We start from the raw sequence: 23,013 nt of genomic DNA on the forward strand, positions 1-23,013 counted from the left end.
AATACTCCATTGTGTATATGTACCACAGCTTTCTTATCCATTCATCTACTGATGGACATCTAGGTTGTTTCCATGTCCTGGCTATTATAAACAGTGCTGCGATGAACATTGGGGTACATGTGTCTCTTTCAATTCTGGTTTCCTCGGTGTGTATGCCCAGCAGTGGGATTGCTGGGTCATAAGGCAGTTCTATTTGCAATTTTTTAAGGAATCTCCACACTGTTCTCCATAGTGGCTGTACTAGTTTGCATTCCCACCAACAGTGTAGGAGGGTTCCCTTCTCTCCACACCCTCTCCATCTGCTTTTTAATATGCTGTCTAGATTTGTCATAGCTTTTCTTTCAAGGAGCAAACATTCTTTCAATTTCATGACTGCAGTCACCATCTGCAGAGATTTTGGAGCACAAGAAAATAAAGTCTGTCACTGTTTTCATTGTTTCTTGATCTATTAACTACGAAGTGATGGCACCAGATGCCATGATCTTCATTTTTTGAATATTGAGTTTTAAGACAGCTTTTTCACTCTGCTCTTTCACTTTCATCAGGAGACTCTTTAGTTCCTCTTCACTTTCTGCCATAAGGGTGGTGTCATCTGCGTATCTGAGGTTATTGATATTTCTCCTGGCAATCTTGATTCCAGCTTGTGCTTCATCCAGCCTGGCATTTCTCATGAGGTACTCTGCATATAAGTTAAATAAGCAAGGTTTCAGTATTCAGCCTTGAATAGTGAAGTTGCACAGTTGTGTTCAACTCTTTGCAACCCCATGGACTGTAGCCTACCAGGCTTCTCCATCCATAGGATTCTCCAGGCAAGAATACTGGAGTGGGTTACCATTTCCTTCTCCAGGGGATCTTCCTGACCCAGGGATTGAACCCGGGTCTCTCGCATTGGAGGCAGACATTTTAATCTCTGAGCCACCACAGAAGCCCCTATTCAGCCTTGATGTACTCACAAATAAACATTGATATAATTTGAGAGTATAAATACTTGATATTAAGAATGCCTGTGCCAGTTTATCAACATGAAATACTTTTAGCAGTTTTAAATTGCATCCAGATGAAAGAGCCACTTAATTCTTGATAGAGTTAATAAATGGCAAAAAATCTTCTATACAATTAAAAACTTAAAGGTTAGCAACTAATCCTGAAATTAGATCTTTGAGCTCAGAAACCATCTTGGTTTATGACCTATTTTTGTCCTGGTATCTAGATGGGAATATAATTTTCCTCTTCTACAGTCCATTTTCATGAGGGTTATTTTGTATTACTTGGAGACTTTGATGCTCAAAGAGTATCATAATTTAACCTACTAATGGATAAAGATGGCTTGGGGTTGGTTTCTGGACTTAGAATTTATTAACTTCTGTCTTTATTTTAAGACTGAATTTCTTTTTGCATGAGTGATAAAAAGAGTTCTAAAATATATATACATATTTAACCAGTTGCAATTTCTTTATTAAAGAAGATGCCGAAAATTTTGACAGGAGTTATTTTCATAGTGTCTCTTTCAGAGCCACATTGATCCATCTTTCTCTGTGTCCTGCCCTCTAACTTTCACATCAATTCTTTTGCAAGATGTTTGATGACAATCAACTGCTCTGCATGAGCTGCAATAAATTCTCAAATATAAGAGTAAGCAGAATTGGAAGTATCACTCTTCCAGATAAATATGAAATGTCAGTGCTTAAAAGTCTTGACAGGGTACATAAAATGTCTTGAGAGACAGTGTCCCCAGATGGAAATCTCAATTGGATCATCATGTAATGTACTATATAAGGTTACAGCAAGATATTTTGTATAACCATATCAGTAACATACTGGCTACCACACAGAGACACAGATTAAACATTTTTCAATTGGTATTAACATCAACTCTTTGGCCTGAACTTTTATTCAGGAAGAAAACATGTGAAAAAGTCTTAAAGTTTATAAGAGATTTCATTTTATGTGAGAAATCTCACATTTTATTCTCCTTTTCACACAAAAAGCCTAATGATCATAGATTGCTGTATCAGGCAGATGATGGTCTGGTGTATGTTAATTTTTCAATTTTGATAAGAACAAAAATCATTCAGATGTCTTGAGGCTGAGTCACCACATAATTCAAATTGTTTTTATACATGATAAATTCATGACTTGCACCACAAAGATTAAACATTTACACCGAAGAATCTGTACATACTAGAAGCAGGTGGTCAAGCAGTGACTTAAACCACCTATACAAGCTGATTCTGCAACTGCAGACAGGTGTGCCTAGAGGCCAATGAATATAAATTGCAGTCAAAATTCTGAGAGTGTTCACCTCAAAAGGCTTTACCACAAGTGGTTTTCCACTACAGGGACTCTGGCAACTGGGGACTCATTACTGGATATTCAGAATAGGTCGGTGATCTTAAAAGGGAAGACACATACATGAGTTGCCAAGTTACCATATTTGGGGTAAAAAGGCAAACTATCCTGAGACAAAAATAAAAAGAGGAAAAGTAAAGGAACTCTTGCTATGAAGCTAAACTTCTGGACCTTCATGGGACTCATTTATTAATTAATTCATTCACTTATCAATTCAGAATGTAAACTAGAGAGGCAAAATTTCTGATTCAGATTGCAGGTCAAACAGAGAAGGAAAAGAGCAGAGCATTTTTTGTTTTGTTTTTTTAAATTTAAATTTATTTATTTTAATTTGAGGCTAATTACTTCACAATATTGTATTGGTTCTGCCACACATCAACATGAATCCACCACGGGCATATACATGTTCTCCATCCTGAACCCCCCTCCTACCTCTCTCCTCCTACCATCCCTCTGGGTCATCGCAGTGCACCAGCCCCAAGCATCCTGTATTGAACCTGGACTGGCGATTCATTTCTTATGTGATATTGTACATGTTTCAGTGCCATTCCCCCAAATCGTCCCACCCTCTCCCTCTCTCACAGAGTCCAAATGACGGTTCTATACATCTGTGTCTCTTTTGCTGTCTCACATACAGGGTAATCGTTACCATCTTTCTAAATTCCATATATATGCATTAGTATACTGTACTGGTGTTTTCCTTTCTGGCTTACTTCACTCTGTATAATAGACTCTAGTTTCATCCACCTCATTAGAACTGATTCAAATGTATTCTTTTTAATGGCTGAGTAATACTCCATTGTGTATATGTACCACAGCTTTCTTAGCCACTCATCTGCTGATGGACATCTAGGTTGCTTCCATGTCCTGGCTATTAGAAACAGTGCTGCGATGAAAATTGAGGTACATGTGTCTCTTTCAATTCTGGTTTCCTCAGTGTGTATGCCCAGCAGTGGGATTGCTGGGTCATAAGGCAGTTCTATTTCCAGTTTTTTAAGGAATCTCCACACTGTTCTCCATAGTGGCTGTACTAGTTTGCATTCCCACCAACAGTGTAAGAGGGTTCCCTTTTCTCCACACCCTCTCCAGCATTTATTGCTTGTAGACTTTTGGATCACAGCCATTCTGACTGGCATGAAATGGTACCTCATTGTGGTTTTGATTTGCATTTCTCTGATAATGAGTGATGTTGAGCATCTTTTCATGTGTTTGTTAGCCATCTGTATGTCTTCTTTGGAGAAATGTCTATTTAGTTCTTTGGCCCAGCTGCAGTAGTTGCTCGTATATTTTTGAGATTAGTTGTTTGTCAGTTGTTTCATTTGCTATTATTTTCTCCCATTCTGAAGGCTGTCTTTTCACCTTGCTTATAGTTTCCTTTGTTGTGCAGAAGCTTTTAATTTTAATTAGGTCCCATTTGTTTATTTTTCCTTTTATTTCCAATATTCTGGGAGGTGGGTCATAGAGGATCCTGCTGTGATTTATGAGTATACTACCCAATGCAATCTATAAATTCAATGCAATCCCTATCAAGCTACCAACGGTATTTTTCACAGAGCTAGAACAAATAATTTCATAATTTGTATGGAAATACAAAAAACCTCGAATAACCAAAGTAATCTTGAGAAAGAAGAATGGAACTGGAGGAATCAACCTGCCTGACTTCAGGCTCTACTACAAAGCCACAGTCATCAAGACAGTATGGTACTGGCACAAAGACAGAAATATAGATCAATGGAACAAGAGCAGAACTTTAACTTAGAAAATAATGATAAATAAGAGGGGAAGGCAGGGAGGGAGAGTGGGAAAGAGAAAGATTTAAAAAGCAATGAATTTTTAGTGTAGTAAAGAAAGTATATTAAAAGTAAAAGAAAAATTACCTTTGTTTAACATAGGCAGTTATACCCAGATTTTGTTATTTAACTCCTCAAAAGAAATATAACATTCATATTATCTATGAATTTAATATGTGAACTGCCTTTAGAGCTTACAGAAAATGCAACTCCACCATGCTACAAGCTGCAAAGATGTTTTCAAGCTATTTTTCTGTCCAGATTTTTAAAAACTCTTTAATAGGTTATCATAATTAATTCATAATGCAGTAACTATTTTAAATAAATTGCACTTATCTACATTAATTACAGCCTTTCAATTCCTGCAAATCTATTACTTGGATAGAAAATTATAGATTGTCTTATGTGGCCTTAGGGGACAGAACTAGCTACAGTAAAATTTGGTTTAATATAAGAATAGCCTGCTGAAACTTCAGTTGTCTGACACAGTAATGAGCTACCTTGGAAGCTGTGATATGGCTGCCATTAGAGTTATTTATACAGACTGAAAAATTGCTTTGTAGGCTATGCTGTAGGTTTTCTACAATATGTACAGGAGGTACCTTTCCCCCTAAGTCTTACCAATAACTTCAGGGTTGTATAACATTAGAAAAAAATCACAACTCAACCACAATTACAATGTAAAATTTAGTGCTCCCTGCCCCCACCTCACCTTACCAATTTAACACACTCCATTCTGCATTAATGCAAAATGTAGCACTAGACCCTTTAAGCTTTAGCTTTAACCAGTACAACACATTTTGTTCTGATTTTGGAGATTTAAGTCCTGAAAAGAAACTAAAGATATTTGATGTTAATTGGAAGGTTAGTCATAGTCTAAGAATTTCTAATGACTAAATAAAGTTAAAGATTCAACCCATTCTGATATGCCTTCTCAGAAACTCTTTGGTACATGAGAATTTATATTTGCATATGATATATGACAAATGACCAGTCTCCACAGCTTACTGCAAACTAGATGTATGATTACAGAATCTAAATCCACTGGAGACTGTCCATGAAGACAACATGTAAAATTATATACTGTGTCTTTAAACCAGGACCTAAGGCTCAGAATTGCCCTTGACTTCAAAATTGTCTGAGTGAAAGGGATCAATATTCAATTTCACAAAGATAATGCAATACCTTGGGGGGGGGTGGAGAAAAGGTTTATCAGAAACTTTCCAAAGTATAAGATTTGGGGATATGGAATCAAACCTTGAAAAGTTAAGCAGCTAGAAAGATTTTAGGAGACAGCTGCTGGATTAAAGACAACTTCATTGAGGCAACAATCACCCTGAATGTTGCCAGGTCATTTTGGGTTCTCTAGTCTCTCCCATAATACAGAAAGCACTATATACAATTGCAGAATAATGACAGCCAGCCCACAAATGAATTGCCTCTTGAAATGACACAGGGCGAATCTTTATTATAGGAAGCCAAGTCGTTCCTTCTGTTATTCCAAATATAAAATTAAAGAAAGGACAATGATTTGGCTGACATTTTAAAATAACTTTAAAACATTTCAAATAAAATGGGACATGTGTATGGTAATGTTAAATAAATGGTACAAGGTAAGGGATAATATTTTTAAATAATTTTCATATTTAAGGGGTTGGGAAGATGTGAGTAGGAATCTTCCTTGGTCAAGATTTACAGTAAGAAACTACAGTTTAAAAATCAACCACAGAATTTAGAATTTCAGGCTCAGAAAAGGCATGAGATTGATTGGTTAAATATTCTATCTAGTACCACCTTCACTGTACAATTTGATGATTAATTCCAACATGCAATAATGTAGAACTTTATAAGCCTCCAAACAGTAGTTAGGCCTTTATAAATCTTTTATTTTTATACAGCTTTAATCAAACCTATGGTTCTATGATGGAGAAGGCAATGGCACCCCACTCCAGCACTCTTGCTTGGAGAGTTCCATGGATGGAGGAGCCTGGCGGGCCGCAGTCCATGGGGTCGCTAAGAGTCGGACACGACTAAGCAATTTCACTTTCACTTTTCACTTTCATGCATTGGAGAAGGAAATGGCAACCCACTCCAGTGTTCTTGCCTGGAGAATCCCAGGGACGGGGGAGCCTCATGGGCTGCCATCTATGGGGTCGCTCAGAGTTGGACATGACTGAAGTGACTTAGCAGCATGGTTCTATGAAGACCTACAAGACCTTCTAGAACAAACACCCAAAAAAGCTGTGTTTTTCATTACACGGGACTGGAATGCAAAAGTAGGAAGTCAAGAAACATCTGGAGTAACAGGCAAATTTGGCCTTGGAGTACAGAATGAAGCAGGGCAAAGGCTAACCGAGTTCTGCCAAGAGTCACTGGTCACTGGTGTTTGCACTGGTCACAGCAAACACCCACTTCCAACAACACAAGAGAAGACTCTACACATGGACATCACCAGCTGGTCAACACTGAAATCAGATTGATTATATTCTTTGCAGCCAAAGATGGAGAAACTCTATAAAGTCAGCAAAAACAAGACCAGGAGCTGACTCTGGCTCAGATCATGAAATCCTTATTGCCAAATTCAGACTCAAATTGAAGTAAGGGGGAAAAACCAATACACCATTCAGGTATGACCTAAATCAAATCCCTTATGACTATACAGTGGAAGTGAGAAACAGATTTAAGGGACTAGATGTGATAGACAGAGTGCCTGATGAACTATGTATGGAGGTTCTTGACACTGTACAGGAGACAGGAATCAAGACCATCCCCAAGAAAAAGAAATGCAAAAAAGTGAAATGCCTGTTGGAGGAGGCTTTACAAATAGCTGTAAAAAGAAGAGAAGTGAAAAGCAAAGGAAAAAAAGGAACGATATACCCATTTGAATGCAGAGTTCCAAAGAATAGCAAGGAGAGATAAGAAAGCCTTCCTCAGTGATCAATGTAAAGAAATAGAGGAGAGCAATAGAATGGGAAAGACTAGAGATCTCTTCAAGAAAATTAGAGATACCAAGGGAACAGTTCATGCAAAGATGGGCTCAATAAAGGACAGAAATGGTATGGACCTAATAGAAGCAGAAGATATTAAGAAGAGGTGGCAAGGATACACAGAAGAACTATACAAAAAAGATCTTCATCCCCCAGATAATCATGAAGGTGTGATCACTCACACTCACCTAGAGCTGGACATCCTGGAATGTGAAGTCAGTCGGGCCTTAGAAAGCATCACTATGAACAAAGCTAGTGGAGGTGATGGAATTCCAGTTGAGCTATTTCAAACCCTAAAAGATGATGCTGTGAAAGTGCTGCACTCAATATGCCAGCAAATTTGGAAAACTCAGCAGTGGCCACAGGACTGGAAAAGGTAAATTTTCATTCCAATCCCAAAGAAAGGTAATGCCAAAGAATGCTGAAACTACTGCACAAGTGCACTCATCTCACACGCTACTAAAGTGATGCTCAAAATTCTCCAAGTCAGGTTTCAGCAATACGTGAACAGTGAACTTCCTGATGTTCAAGCTGGTTTTAGAAAGGCAGAGGAACCAGAAATCAAATTGCCAACATCTGCTGGATCATTGAAAAAGCAAGAGAGTTCCAGAAAAACATCTATTTCTGCTTTATTGATTATGCCAAAGCCTTTGACTGTGTGGATCACAAGAAACTGTGGAAAATTCTGAAAGAGATGGGAATATCAGACCACCTGATCCTCCTCTTGAGAAACCTGTATACAGGTCAGGAAGCAACAGTTAGAACTGGACATGGAACAACAGACTGGTTCCAAATAAGAAAAGGAGTATGTCAAAGCTGTATATTGTCACCCTGCTTATTTAACTTGTATGCAGAGTACATCATTAGAAACACTACATTGAAAGAAGCACAGGCTGGAATCAAGATTTCCGGGAGAAATATCAATAACCTCAGATATGCAGATGATACCACCCTTATGGCAGAAAATGAAGAACTAAAGAGCCTCTTGATGAAAATGAAAGAGGAGAGTGAAAAAGTTGGCTTAAAGCTCAACATTCAGAAAACGAAGATCATGGCATCTGGTCCCATCACTTCATGGGAAATAGATGGGGAAACAGTGGAAACAGTGTGAGACTTTATTTTTGAAGGCTCCAAAATCACTGTGGATGGTGATTGCAGCCATGAAATTAAAGAACACTTACTCCTTGAAAGGAAAGTTATGACCAGCCTAGACAGCATACTAAAAAGTAGAGACATTCCTTTGCCAACAAAGGTCCATCTAGTCAAGGATTTGGTTTTTCCAGTAGTCATGTATGGATGTGAGAGTTGGACTATAAAGAAAGCTGAGTACAGAAGAATTGATGCTTTGAACTGTGGTATTTTAGAAGACTCTTGAGAGTCCCTTGGACTGCAAGGAGATCCACCCAGTCCATCCTAAAGGAAATCAGTCTTGGGTGTTCATTGGAGGGACTGATGTTGAACCTGAAACTCCAATACTTTGGCCACCTGATGTGGAGAGTTGACTCATTTGAAAAGACTCTAATGCTGGCAAAGATTGACGGTGGGAGGAGAAGGGGATGGCAGAGGATGAGATGGTTGGATGGCATCACTGACACAATGGACATGGTTTTGGGTGGACTCCGGAAGTTGGTGATGGACAGGGAGGCCTGGCGTGCTGCAGTTCATGGGATCTCAAAGAGTTGGACACGACTGAGTGACTGAACTGAACTGAACTGAATCAAACCTATGTTTCAGGAATTTTTATCATTGTTTGTAACTTCAGAATAAAAGCCCCATGTATGAAATCCAATACCTCCTCTATATGTCAGTCTTTCTGGTTTTCTTCTCCCAGTGCTAAGAATCCTTAGTCTGTTCAGGATTGTTATACTTGTGTTTGCCTCTCCTCACCCTGGTAGGTTTCCTCATGGCCCTTTCTGGATTGTTAGCATCCATCCATGGAGAAGGCAATGGCAATCCACTCCAGTACTCTTGCCTGGCAAATCCCATGGACAGAGGAGCCTGGTGGGCTGCAGTCCATGGTGTTGCTAGGAGTCGGACATGACTGAGCAACCTCACTTTCACTTTTCACTTTCATGCATTGGAGAAGGAAATGGCAACCCACTCCAGTGTTCTTGCCTGGAGAATCCCAGGGACGGGGGAGCCTGGTGGGCTGCCATCTCTGGGGTCACACAGAGTCGGGCATGATTGAAGTGACTTAGCAGTAGCAGCAGCATCCATCTGAATCGAAGGCTAGCCACAACTTCACAAAAACTCTGACCAGTTCAAGGTAGAGTATGTTTTAATCCCAATATTCTATATCTCAGAATTCTATGGATGTGGTCATATTCCACTTGAAGCAGAGACCATACATGAAAGTGAAAGTCACTCAGTCGTGTCCGACTCTTTGCAACTCCAGGGACTATACATTCCATGGAGTTCTCCAGACCAGAATACTGGAATGGATAGCCGTTCCCTTCTCCAGGGGATCTTCCCAACCCAGGGATTGAACCCAGGTCTTCCACATTGCAGGCAGATTCTTCACCAGCTGAGCCACCAGGGAAGCCCACATGGGTGCAAACCATCCTTTTACCTTTTCTCTCCTTGCCACATAGCTAGCTGCATTTCTCAGACCTGTCTGCAGTTAGGTAGACACATATGACTGAGATCTGACCAAAGGAATAAGTCTAGAGGTCATATATTACTTCTAGGTATGACCTGTTCTCACAAGATTCTTGTGTACTCTCTCTTCTGTCCCTTGTTTCTTGTCTGTGTATTAGTCATTCAGTTGTGTCTGACTCTTTGCAACCACATCGAGTGTAGCCTACCAGGCTCCTCTGTCCATGGAGTTCTCTGGCCAAGAGTACTGAAGTGGGTAGCCATTCCCTTCTTGGTTTTTTGGTTTAAGAGGAAGCATCCCACAGAATCCTCAGAGTCCATTGGGATGGCAAAGGTATAAAAAAGAATGACTCTAAATCTTTGAATAAAGTTACACAGAAGAGACTCCCATCTCACTGTCTACCTTCATCAGACTATTAAAGAGTGAGTAATACACTTTTATTATGTTAAGCCACTGAGAGTTTGGATATTCTTGTGAATTTTGAACTCAGATGGTCTCAATACAGAACACACATGTTAATACGTCAAGCAGGGAGTGATTACAGTGCTTCAAGTGGGGCACTAATTGACAGACCTTTTCTCTTCAGCTTTCCTTGTTGAAGATCTCAAGAGATAAGAGTAAATTATGCCTTAATCCTAAGTGTTTAACAGCTGATGTCATCAGGATTTGGGGTGTCATGACATACTTTCTAATTCTAGAATTTGTGGCAGCACCCACTTGAAGGTATTAAAGACCCAAGTCAGCAACAAACAAATCAAGTTATTATGATACAATCACTGTAAAAGATAATAATATCTCTCAGTGTCTACAAAAGCTTTGCCAAGCATCACATAACTTACTTATCTGTTCTTCTATGTTGTGCCTCTGTTTGAATAAATTTCCTTATTACTCTCAAGCTCCTCTTAAAAATGTTCACATCTTTCAGTAAAGTAGTCTATCTTTACGACTAGGGTGCCAGCTTCCACTTGTGTTGTGTTCCTTCCTCATTGGTTGTGAGATATCTTGTGTGACAGGGACTTCAAAGATCGATATTCTGTATGACAGATATTGTCAGTTATAGTGAAAGTGAAAGTCGCTCAGTCATGTCCGACTCTTTGTGACCCCATGGACTGTCTGTGGAATTCTCCAGGCTAGAATACTGGAGTGGGTAGCCTTTCCCTTCTCCAGCAGATCTTCCCGACCCAGGAATTGAACTGGGGTCTCCTGCATTGCAGGTGGATTCTTTACCAACTGAGCTATGAGGGAAGCATCTTGTCAGTTACATTAAGTTGAAAAAAAAATAAATTTTCACATTGATCTAAATTTTACAGAACATTTGTGAAGGGCTTGCCCTACAGTAAAATACCACAGCATACCTGCTAAGAACAAATTGAACTGTTGGGTAACATTTTCTGGGTAATTTTTTCTAAAAATGAAAAAAAAATTGTCTCTCTGTTGAATAATCCTTTTTGCACTTTGTAGCAATTTGAAGTAGACTCTGCATATTACCAATAAAACAAATTTTGACAATTACATGTATGTAATTTGGGTATGTTTTGTGCATGCACATGTATGTTGCTCAGAGGAGACCAGTAGAATGGCTAGAAAGTTGTAATTATTTTGTTAAAAATGATTTTACTTAATTTCAATGTCATTTGTATAAACTTATGCTCTGCCACACTCTCACCCAGGAATGAAACATCTACTTTCAGCTTGCAACCAGCTCAGCCAGGCACTGTGTCTCACCTACCCCATTAGTAATGTTGCATATGATTCCAGAAGCTCAAGAATCACTCCAAATGTCTCACATCCTGGAAATGTGTTTGACCTCTTCAGGCAGTTTGTCTGACTTTGATGGATTGATACTAAAATTAAGGTCCTCAAAGATCTTCAATATTATATCACTTTACACTCGGCCACATCTCATCATGTATCTCTTTCCATCACTTTAATACCCATGCCCAAACCACATCAAACTATTCACTCTTCTCTTTAGGCTGTCTCTTTTCACCTCTGTGCCTTGGCATCTGCTGAGATCTGCTTATAATGCCTTCACCTGCACTGTTTTATACAATTCTGTTGATTTTCCATTATCAGTAGAAATGCCTTCTTTTTTGTTTTCTTATTTCTTCCTTTGTTAGAAATTATTATTTTTGCCCACAGATTTCTTTGTTGTATAGCTCTTACAGCAGCACTTACAGTATTTTTTCATGTGCTGGATTATCATTCTTACTGGATAGTAATATACACAGGATCAGGAATCACATTTCATTCTTCTTATATGGTCCAAAGAAGTTCTATATTGATGTGCTCAATATATGGATTATGAAGCAAGTGAATGCCTAGACAATTATAAATGTGTCAAAATGTGTGTTTGGAAGAATTTTCAAATTGCACTTTAGACTTATTCTAAAGTTTCAAGGAAAAAATTAATGAGCCTAAACTGATTTCTAAAAATTCTTTGGATAATTTAGATGGACTGAAAAAATTCAAATTGTTTTTAATGAAACACAGCCAATTTTATTTAAGTTCTCCAAACATTATACTCAATATGTTCATTGTTTCTAAAATGTTTTACTTTTATATAATGGCTTATTTCACCTATATTTTATAGTTTTTTCATGAGAAAATTTGAATTTATTTTTTGATGCAAGTTTCTTCCTTTAAAAAAAAATAGATGCTCATGTATCTTCATCAATAATCAATAAGATCTCAGTCTTAAATCCCAGAATTAACAAAAATGAAGTGTTAATGGTAGAGGTGTGAAGTGTTAATGAAATGGTAGAAACTGTAAAATAATCTGTAACACTTTTCTCTGGATACTCACATGGATTATTTTCTTGACTTCTGGTTTCTACTCAGCTTTACCTATATGAAATGGTAACTTCTCCTCTCCACAATTCCTAAACCCTATAGGAAATTCTATTTTTGTTATCTCCATTGCATTGATTGTCACCACAAGGCATACATATTTACTTTTATATTTGATTATTATTTGTCTCTCTTTATTAGAATGGAAATTCTCGTGAGGAAAGAGAATATGTCCTTTTATTCATTTTTGCATCCACATTACCTTGAAAAGTACCTGAAACCTAGTAGCATTCAATATATTTATGTTGAATGACTACATTGATTATTTAACCCCAGTTCTGGATCACTCCTTAGCTAACATTTACATTATTCCTCAAAAACAGAAATAAATCTAAATAATCATTGAAGGCCCATTAGGTGACTTTATGCAGAAATATATTGCCTAGCATAAACATTTATAAATGTCATGCCTTTAGAAATATTACTTAGCTTTTGAAGTTTTAAGTTCCCCATTTATCAATACAATGAAAATCAAGAGCTGACCTTTAAGGTCCAGTATGGAGTTAATTGAGATAATATATGTAAAGCACATAGCTCAGTGCATGCCACACTATAAGAGCTTTACAAAATTAATTCATACCTCTACCAACTAGAGATTGAGCAAGTACATGGGGACAGATACAGCCTGGAAACAGTACAAAAGCATATGACTAAGTGCCAACCATGTATTATATATGGTGAATATTTTGGTGGGAAGAGAGAGAGATGGAGACAGAGAAAGAGAATATAAAGTGAAAATGGTATGGTATCTTAATCCAAGAACCTTGTAATGTAGTAGAGAAATGGACACGTGATTTACACTAACTTCAACAAGCCTAAAAAAAATAGCATAGTATGGGAGAATATATTGGATGTGGAGGCATAAGACATTACTTTGAATCCCAGTTTCATTAATTACTTCTTGGGTCATTCTGAGTAATATATTTTTACTTCTCTAAATTTATTTTATCAAGTGTAATAATTTAGTTGTTAATAATACTGCATTTGGAAAAGTTGGGAGAACCCGGGTCTCCTGCATTGCAGACAGATGCTTTACCTACCGTCTGAGCCACTAGGGAAGCCCATTAAATGAAGATGAGTTCTTGGAGAGTTTTTAGTAAATTGCAAAACTCTCATGAATAAGGTTCAGTATATTTACAAGAAACATTGGGCATCCTTTTCATGGTACTCCCACTGTGTGTATTTCCTGTGTGTTTATTAGCAGTTATCTTGCATGATCACACATTTGTATAAGACTCATCAGTGAAGTGAGAGTTCTCCAAGGGCAGAGATTATTCTATTCATTTCAGTTTTATGGTGACTCTTTAATAAATAAATTTTGAAGGAAGGAAGAAAATGTAAGAAAAATGAGTAAATGATTATAACAAAAGTATAAGCATGAGGGAGGGAATAATAAATGTCGACTTGTATGGAGGAATAGAAATAAAGAAGACTTCTCAAAAGTGGCATATTTGAATTGAGTATTGAAAGTTGAACTGGCTTTTGACAAGCAGAGGATAAAAGAACATAACTGGTGCAGTGAAGTTTCTTCAGCTGGTTTTAAAGGATAGGCTTCTAGGGACTCATAAACTAATTATTTAATTTTATGTGTTTATCCATTTGTTTCCAAGGGACCATAGTTTTCTTCATACTCTCAAAGGTATCAGTGTCACAATAAAAAATTAAGAATGACTAAAGTTGAGGGAATAAGATGAGCAAACACAAGTTGTGGGACAGCCAAAACAAAATTAGGAAGTAAAAATTTATTTGTTATAGTTCGCTCACTCTAAACTTTAACATCTAAAGACTTTGAAGTTTAAATTTTCTTCTGAAAAATACGTAATAGAAATTTTCTTATGCTTCCAAACTCAGTACAAACTAGCTTTATAAATGCCACTGCCTGATCTGTTATTAAAGACAGTGTAAGTATAGTCCAGAGGGAAGGCAGATAAAAACCCATTCATTCAAAATTGTCCATTTATTGATTCACAGCAACTCCTGAAGTTTTCTTGATTCTCTGATTCTCACGTATTTTTAAACAGCAGGATTTTAGTCTCTGATTGTTTCCAACTGAGTCCTGGCCTCCTTCCCTATATTAGAGAACAGCTGGTTGCCTATGGTAATCCCAACAGTAAATGCTGAGCTAAAGATGAGCTATAGAACACCATGTTTGGAGAAAAGTTAGATCCTCATTTTAACAGAGTCAAAATTGTTCCTGCTGTTGAGGAGGGCAGTGATTACTATGCTAATTGCAATTTAGAATGGCTTTGATTTTTATTTGTTTTGTTTTCCTTATAGTCAAACACCATTTAGACTTCCCCTTTATACAATCTATTAAATCACTCAGAATTACATATTCTACCACAAATCTTATGAAGAGGACATGATGTCTAATGGGAACAGCCTCTTTCATATAAAGGTCTCTCCAAGGAATAGTCTGCTGAGTCATCTGATAGGCCCATTATACTCCTTACTATTAATATATACTTGGGATAGGTTTATCGGCAGTATTACTTGCATTTTCAGTAGTAATTTCATAAATTGGAAAGTCCAGTTTACTTGGTTAGCAAATTGAGATGTTTCACTTTTAGCCTCAGATAGTTTCCACTCATAGAAACATGTCTTATCTTAACTTCTTTCTGCTGAGTGAATGAAGATATACTGTAGTAAAAGGATAGTCAAAAGGGAAGAAATGATATATTTGGTATTGAAAACCCTATACATTTTTGTAGCAGTTTGTAGTTTACAAAGTACTTTTGCAGAATGTGACATACTGCAAAGTGGATAGAATTTGGATTCAGAGAAATCTGTATTTTATTAGTCGATTTAGCTTCCCAGGTGGTGCCAGTGGTAAAGAACCTGGCTGCCAATGCAGAAGATTCAAGAGACTCAGGTTCAATCCCTGAACTTGGAAGATCCTCTGGAGAAGGAAATGGCAACCCACTCCAGTATTCTTGCGAGAAATCCCATGGACAGAGGAACCTGGGGGGCCACGTTCCATGGGGTCACAGAGTCAGACATGACTGAGCATACACACATCAGCACTAGCACTAGAGTTTACTAGTAAAGTTGCAAATTCGCTTACTCATAAGCTTCAGTGTTATTGCCTTTATAAAGAGGATCATCCATCTGTCTTTTCCATCTATCAGATTTATAGGGGGAATTGACTGGAATTAAATAGGACATGGTAAGTTAAAGCACTGATAAACTCTGAATACATGCAGAAGTTAAACATCAGCATCATCAGCATCATTTCTTTGAAGCTACATAAGAGACTATAATTTCATATTAAATTAAGGTGGAAGTTAAAAATCATTGCATATTTTTCTTATGATAAGCAAATATTAAATATGCAACTAAATTTTTCATGCAGTTTATTTTAGAGAGGCCATATTAGGAGAAAGTAAGAAAAAGAATCATCAGTGAGATTAGTGTCTTGAAAAAATAAATTAACTCAGTGTGGGAAAAATAAAAACTTACCTTGCTGCTGCTAAGTCGCTTCAGTCATTTCCAACTCTGTGTGACCCCATAGACGGCAGCCCACCAGGCTCCCCCATCCCTGGGATTCTCCAGGCAAGAACACTGGAGTGGGTTGCCATTTCCTTCTCCAATGCATGAAAGTGAAAAGTGAAAGTGAAGTCACTCAGTCGTGTCCGACCTTCAGCGACCCCATGGACTGTAGCCTTCCAGGCTCCTCTGTCCCTGGGATTTTCCAGGCAAGAGTACTGGAGTGGGGTGTCATTGCCTTCTCCAAAACTTACCTTAGGAGTGCAAAAATACACGAGTCAAGGCCTGAGTTGTAGGAAAAATAAGGCAGAGAACCAGAGAGTAGAGAAATAATTTTTTCTGCGCTGATATCTCTTGATGAGATCAGATAAAAAATTTGGGAAAAGCTCTATCTCTAGTTGCCAAGATTTGTGAGGGATAAAACTATCAACCATTACTATTTAGAGACTGTTATTTTCTAAGATTGAATTAAATAATTTAAAATGTTAAGAATTGGGAATATATAAAGGGAAGTAGAATATAGTTGATTTATATGACTACAAAAAAATTTAAAATAGTTGAAAATATATCCAAAATTTAGAAATAAGACAAAATATGATTGCATGTCTTTTCATTGTAATACTAGAGCATTGTCTAACAGTCCTTCATAGTAATTTTTTAATTATCTATCAGGATTTCCCTTTTATTAGTGTCCATATTCTGAGAAGTTGCCTATCATTTTTTATTTATCTTTTAATTGAGTAAAGATTCAAATGAGTCTGCCCTGTAGAAAAGATAACTCTGTATATTTTATTACCCCAGTGGACCCTCTAACTTAACAAAATTATTCCAGTATGAGTTTCCCAACAGATTATATAAATCTTGGTTCCTCAGGTGTTCTTTGAACCATGCTATTAATTCTTCTATTCATGTATTAAACAATCTCTGACATGCATTACTCTAAAATTATATGCAAATTTTTGAAAAATTTCTTTTTAAATGGCACCTTTATGTTTTGTTTTATTTTTGTACTCAACATTATCTGCATACTTTTTCCCAAACTTCAAGCACATGACAACAAATTTGGCAAGTCTGTGTGATTTTAATAGAACTTGACTTGTACTTTGCATTTATATAGCATTATTTTACCAAGTTTTTCACCCTAATCTCATTGACTTGATTTTTGATAATAAGTAGAATTATTCTCACACTTAACTGAATGAAGTGATCAACAAAAGTTTTAAAATTTGGATGATATTAAATTTTAAACACCACAAAGGATATCTGCATAAGAAAAGCAATAAGGATTTTTGACAAGATGGTGATTAATGAAATATACAGGCTCCCTTCTCAAATTCCAACTTAGGACATACTAACAATTTAAAAGCAGTTGAATATAAATTAATCTAATAAACAAATTCTTTAAATAAGTACCAATACCCTTGGATTGAAAGAAAATCTGTTCTCAGTCAGTGCTGGAATGATGCTTGGTAGAAGCCTGAGGTGGTTAGAAAGCTGTCATGCAGGACGCATCAAAGAAAAGCAAAAGCGAACTAGGATACTTGTGTTTTTGGAGACAATACAGAGATGGAAATAGAAAATGATAAATGTTTTAATTAAAGTTCTCATGCGAAATAGAACTAATTCTCTAATATTACGATATCAGTCTCTCTCACTTTCTCACCACTAAATGGTGGGAGGAAGGAGGAATTTTTCATAAAATAAATTTAGAGATAAAAGCATAAGACTAATAAAAGAAAATATAGGGAAATATCCCCATCACTTTAATACGACAGAGAAAATCATCTTAAGAATCCCCAAAATACAAACTGTAAGACACAAAAGAAGGGACTATTATATCAAAATTAAGACCATTCTGTTATTATAGAACAGCATTGATGGTGGAAATACAGAAAGGCACAACCACTCAGAATACTATATGATAGTTTTTTAAAGCCAAGCACAGTCTCAGCCTATGATCCAGCAACCAACCACCCCACTAGGTATGTACTCAAATGAGTTGACAACTTATGTCCATATAAAACCCTGCAATGAGTCTTGACTCGTAATTTTCAAAAGCTGGAAGCAACCAAGATGTTCTTCTAAAGGTGAATGGATGAACAAACTGCTGCATCCATATCACAGAACATTATTTCACAGTTTTTAAAAAAAAAGTGTTATAAAGCAAGGAAAGGGATGGAGGAACTCTGAATGCGTATTGAAGAGTCCATGTCCAATCCAAAATCCTATGTGATATTTAAGTCTTGATTATAAGCAATTACAAAGCCTTTATCTTGTTGTCCTCATAAAAGAAAGCTGTCCTCCTCATATCAGTCTTAATATAATTTAAGGGAGTTATATTCAAGTACTCAGGGCCTGCCCATCTCCACCCTGGCTGGTCTGCTCTTAGATGCATTCCTGCATTCCTACTCTACATGCCTCAAGTTTGAGACCTACTTATATGGAGGGAGCCCTCTGCCCAGGCCTTTCTCAGATACTTCTGCCAAGACCATCTGATTGGAGAGCCTTGAGACGTTTTTCTCCACTCTGACTCCACATTCAGCACTTTTCCATTCCTAGCCTCTTCACCCCTCTCCACCCCAGCAGGCCCATAAAACAGCAGGAACTTGTTCAGGGCTCCCTTGGTGGATTCTCCCATCTTTACTAATACATCTGACCTTCCTCTAGCACAATTCCATGGGGAAAATTTAACTGTGAGGGAACTGGTGTTTTATCCTGGTTAGCCTCTTGCTTTCAATTGTACTAAATGATTAAAGGCATGACTGTTCCTTTCATTTTGGCTCTTTGCCTTAACTGAGCACCTTAACACCTGGCAACGCAGCTTGGTCCACTTCACCTCAGCTCAGTTCTTGACACAAATTGCCTAGTAAAACACACCATACTGTCCTAAAAAGGCTATGTACATTCTGTACAACTCCAGCTATATGGCATTCTGGAAAAGGCAAAACTAAAAAGGTAGTGATATATCAATGGTTTTCAGACTTGTAATGTGATAGCATGGATAGGTGGAGCTCAGGGGATTTTTAGGGCAGAAAAACTGTTCTTTTGGGTTGGCCAAACAGTTCATTTGGGTTTTTCCATAAGGCGTAATGAAAAAACTTGAAGGAACTGTTTGCCCAAATCAATATATATATATAATACTGTAATGATGGATACTTAACACTATGTATTTGGCAAAAACACAGAACAGTATAACACAGAATGAAACTTAATGTAAACTATGAACTTTATTTAATAATAGTGTATCATTATTGGTTCATCAATTGAAACAAATGTACCATGCAAATACACAGTGTTCATAACAGGGTAAACCGTGAGAGGGTGTTGATGGGTAGGAGAAGAATAGTTATATGGGAATTCTTCTTACTATTTCCTCAATTTCCTGTTAAACCTAATACTGCTCTAAAATTCTTTATTAATTAAAAAAATTATGACTACTTTTCTAATTTTCCCTTAGAGCTGTCATGTAGGGAAACCCTGGTGAGACTATAGTACTAGACAGACTGCCAGACTGAGGTTTCTTCTTCCTGAGTCATTGGCCATAAGGAATATCCCCTGAGACTATAGATGCAAATTAATAGAGAGGAGACATGGGGCATGAGCTCAGGCCATTGGCATCTCTGCCATTTTTTTTTTCCATTAAACTTATGCTTTTAGAACTTTCTCAAGTCTATTTCCATTTGATGATGGAATGCTACTGTGTACACTCAACTTTATGACTTGGTAAGTCAGAAAATTCTCAATTTGTAATGAGCATCCCAGGTCACATGGTAATATGTGGGCCTATGGTCAAGCACTCTGTCCCTAGTGAGCACTATAGTGAGCCAAAAAACTGTTTTTCCAAACAATGGTTAAATTTTTATATAGTATAGTATTGTACATTCTGTACAACTCCAACTATATGACAGGACTATATAGCTTTTCTCCAAAATTCTGAGGTCTGTACCATGATGCACCTATAAACGCCTGTGAAATTATCCATACCTCATTCATATTTGCCACAGACAGTCCAAGACCATCAAATTTAAACTGTTATGTGGCCCAAGCATCAGAATAACTTGCCTGGCAGCCTTGACCTAGTGCATGTATTTCTCTGATTCTGAACCCTACTCAAGACTGGCAGATTTTTGGACTGATTATTTTATCAAAGCCTAAGTAGCATCCCAAATGAGGTATATTTTGACTCTAAAATCCAAAGAAGGTCATTAGATGTTGTCCCTTTTTTTCTTAGCTGCCAGATGTAAGAACTTCATTTCTTGGATTGAATGGAGGATTTCAACATGTCTCAGATCACTAATTTCCTACAAATTTCACCAGCATGGAAGTTTTCTAAATTTTTATTGGATTTCATGGCTCCAAATAGTCAATTAATCTCTTTGAGGAATTATATCAGATAGAGGCTCAATATTGTTTTCTATCATTAACAAGCTGACTATTTAGAAGCAGAGGTAGCCAGATATACTTTATTAGTAGGAGTCCATGCTGTTGGACCTATGTGTAGCTTCTGTTCTGCCTCTGTGACCACTCCATCCATGTGACTATCAATCATGGTAGTTCTAGGGTGCACATGTATATGTGTGTGTTCAGTTAATCAGTTGTGTTTGACTCTTTGTGACCCCATGGACTTTAGCCAACCAGGCTTCTTTATCCATGGGATTTTCCCAGCAAGAATACTGGTGCTGGTTGACATTTTCTCCTCCAGGGTATCTTCTCAACCCAGGGATCAAACCCACATTTCCAGTGTCTCCTGCACTGACAGGCAAATTCTTTACCACTGAGCCACCTGAGAAGCCCCTAGTTCTGAGGTGGCTAATGATAAATATTGGATAACATCAACTGGGCAAGTCATTTTATCCACTTGATTGTTAAGTGATTCTTTTATGATGGGTATTAAGAGGTGGTGTGAAAACTTTATGCTTACCTTTTTGAGTCCAACCACATGGCTTTACCTCTGAATTCCTTGTCACTAATTATCTAGTACTTTACTTTCCCACTCTTTAACAGGTGACCAGGCCCTTGATCACTGTCATGAACCTATGCACAGACTCAGTTCAAGCTGCTTTTACTTCCACACAAAGTAGAAGGTACACCACTTGCAGCTTTTCTGCTTGGGAGCCACCATCCATTTTTGGCTTGCACCCAAGTCTTGAGCTAAACCATCTGGAAATTGAGTTAAGTGCTTTCCTCCTCTTTCAGCTGCTCTTACCACATGGCTACTGATTTTCTCCAAGTCCTGCTGCTATTTATGGTTTGGTCATAACTATTTTCATTCAAGGTTTCCATAGGATATTCTGACTCCTAGACTCAATGATTTCACAGATTCTTTTATTTACTATAATATCTGTACTTCTTGACTTTCAAGAGAAATTTAGCAAATGTAAATATTGCACTGATAGTTTAATCATATTGCTATTTTCTTTTTATTTTGTCAGAATCCATAAAGAAAAGAAAGGAGATGGAAATGATGGGGCTCAATTGGTTTATGGTTATATTAAAGGAGATTGTAGTACAAGTGATGGTTTTATAAGGGTAGAATAATTTTAGAAATGTTTGTGTCTCCTATGAATTATTATGGAAATTTAGTGTCTCTATTTTTCTATTGAAAATATATAACATGGAGACAGTACCTAGTATTTCTTCCTAACCACTTAAGTGATCAAATATAAGTGACTATCACATGAAAATTCTTCATTTAGCACTCTAGACAAGAGTGAAATTTATTGCTGAAGTTTTCACCCTACCAATTTTACAGTATAGACACTTTGAGAAAGCTTATATATATCTAATACCATTTTATGAAACAAGGGCATGTTAATGAAATTCAGAAAGCATATAGAAAGATGTTATTTGCCAAATGTCAATATTTAACTTAGCTCTGTCACTGACATTAAAAAAAAAAGATATGCAGTTTCATTTGAAATTGCATAAGAACTCTCTATTGTGTTCTTACAAGATGAACATTACAGATTATTTCACCAGAAGCCTTTTTTTTTTTTTTTGAATCATGCTGCTTTGAACAAGTTTCATAGAAATCTTTCTATTCAATCACAAGCTCATTCAGTAAAATTTGTACAAGTTAAAAGGTCCTGGGACAGCAGAGGCAAGGAGAGTATAGTTTCCTTTTAGAAACTTCAGTTTAGGAGTGAAGTCATTAAACAGTAAACAGTTGAAAGTAATGTGTTAACTACTCCACTGCAAGTACTTCATTAAGAATCACTATACTAATTCTCCTAATTCATCTCCTACTTCTTTTCTTCTAACACGTTACTTCTCATATACTCACCTCAAAGCCAGTCCTTAGACAAATCAAACATACTCTCACCTCAGGGACTTTGCATAAGCATTTGTACATAAACACTTGAAAGTCAGGAAAGAAGTATGGGCTGATGATGGAGATTTGTAGAAGGGGAAAATATATAATAAGTAAGATGTTATGTAGAGAAATAAGAATATATTATATAAGTATTAAAATAGAGCAATGGTAAAACGATGCTTCAGTATCCCAAGAATAAAATCAAAGACATCGATTAATAAAACTAGGGAAAGATATCTACAAGTCCAAAGGCTAACTAGGAGAATTTATTGGAAGTCAGGGAAAAGAACTGATGATTAAATACAAATGTAAATGCCAGAAAGCCATTATTGAAAAATATAAACTCTATTGTGCCAAGAAGGAAATTGCTGATTACTTTTAGGCAAAATTACAATGGAGCAGCAGAGATAGAGTCCATTTTGCAGTGAGTGGGAGAATGAATGAGCTAGGAGGAAGTGAAAATTGAGCATAAGATTTTCCTTTTAGAGGCCTGGCTCTGAACAGAGAGAGGAAAACAAGGCAATAGCAAATGCTGATTTTCCATGAAAGAAATGAGCTTAAGCTTTGGGGGCTATCATTCGCTTGGATCCTCTGAATGCAGGGCATTGCTGAGAGGTATAGAATATTCTGTGCCAGTTGCAA

The sequence above is a fragment of the Oryx dammah genome, unplaced genomic scaffold (genome assembly GCF_014754425.2).
Source record: "Oryx dammah isolate SB20612 unplaced genomic scaffold, SCBI_Odam_1.1 HiC_scaffold_2, whole genome shotgun sequence".
In the NCBI taxonomy this organism is placed as follows: Eukaryota; Metazoa; Chordata; class Mammalia; order Artiodactyla; family Bovidae; genus Oryx; species Oryx dammah.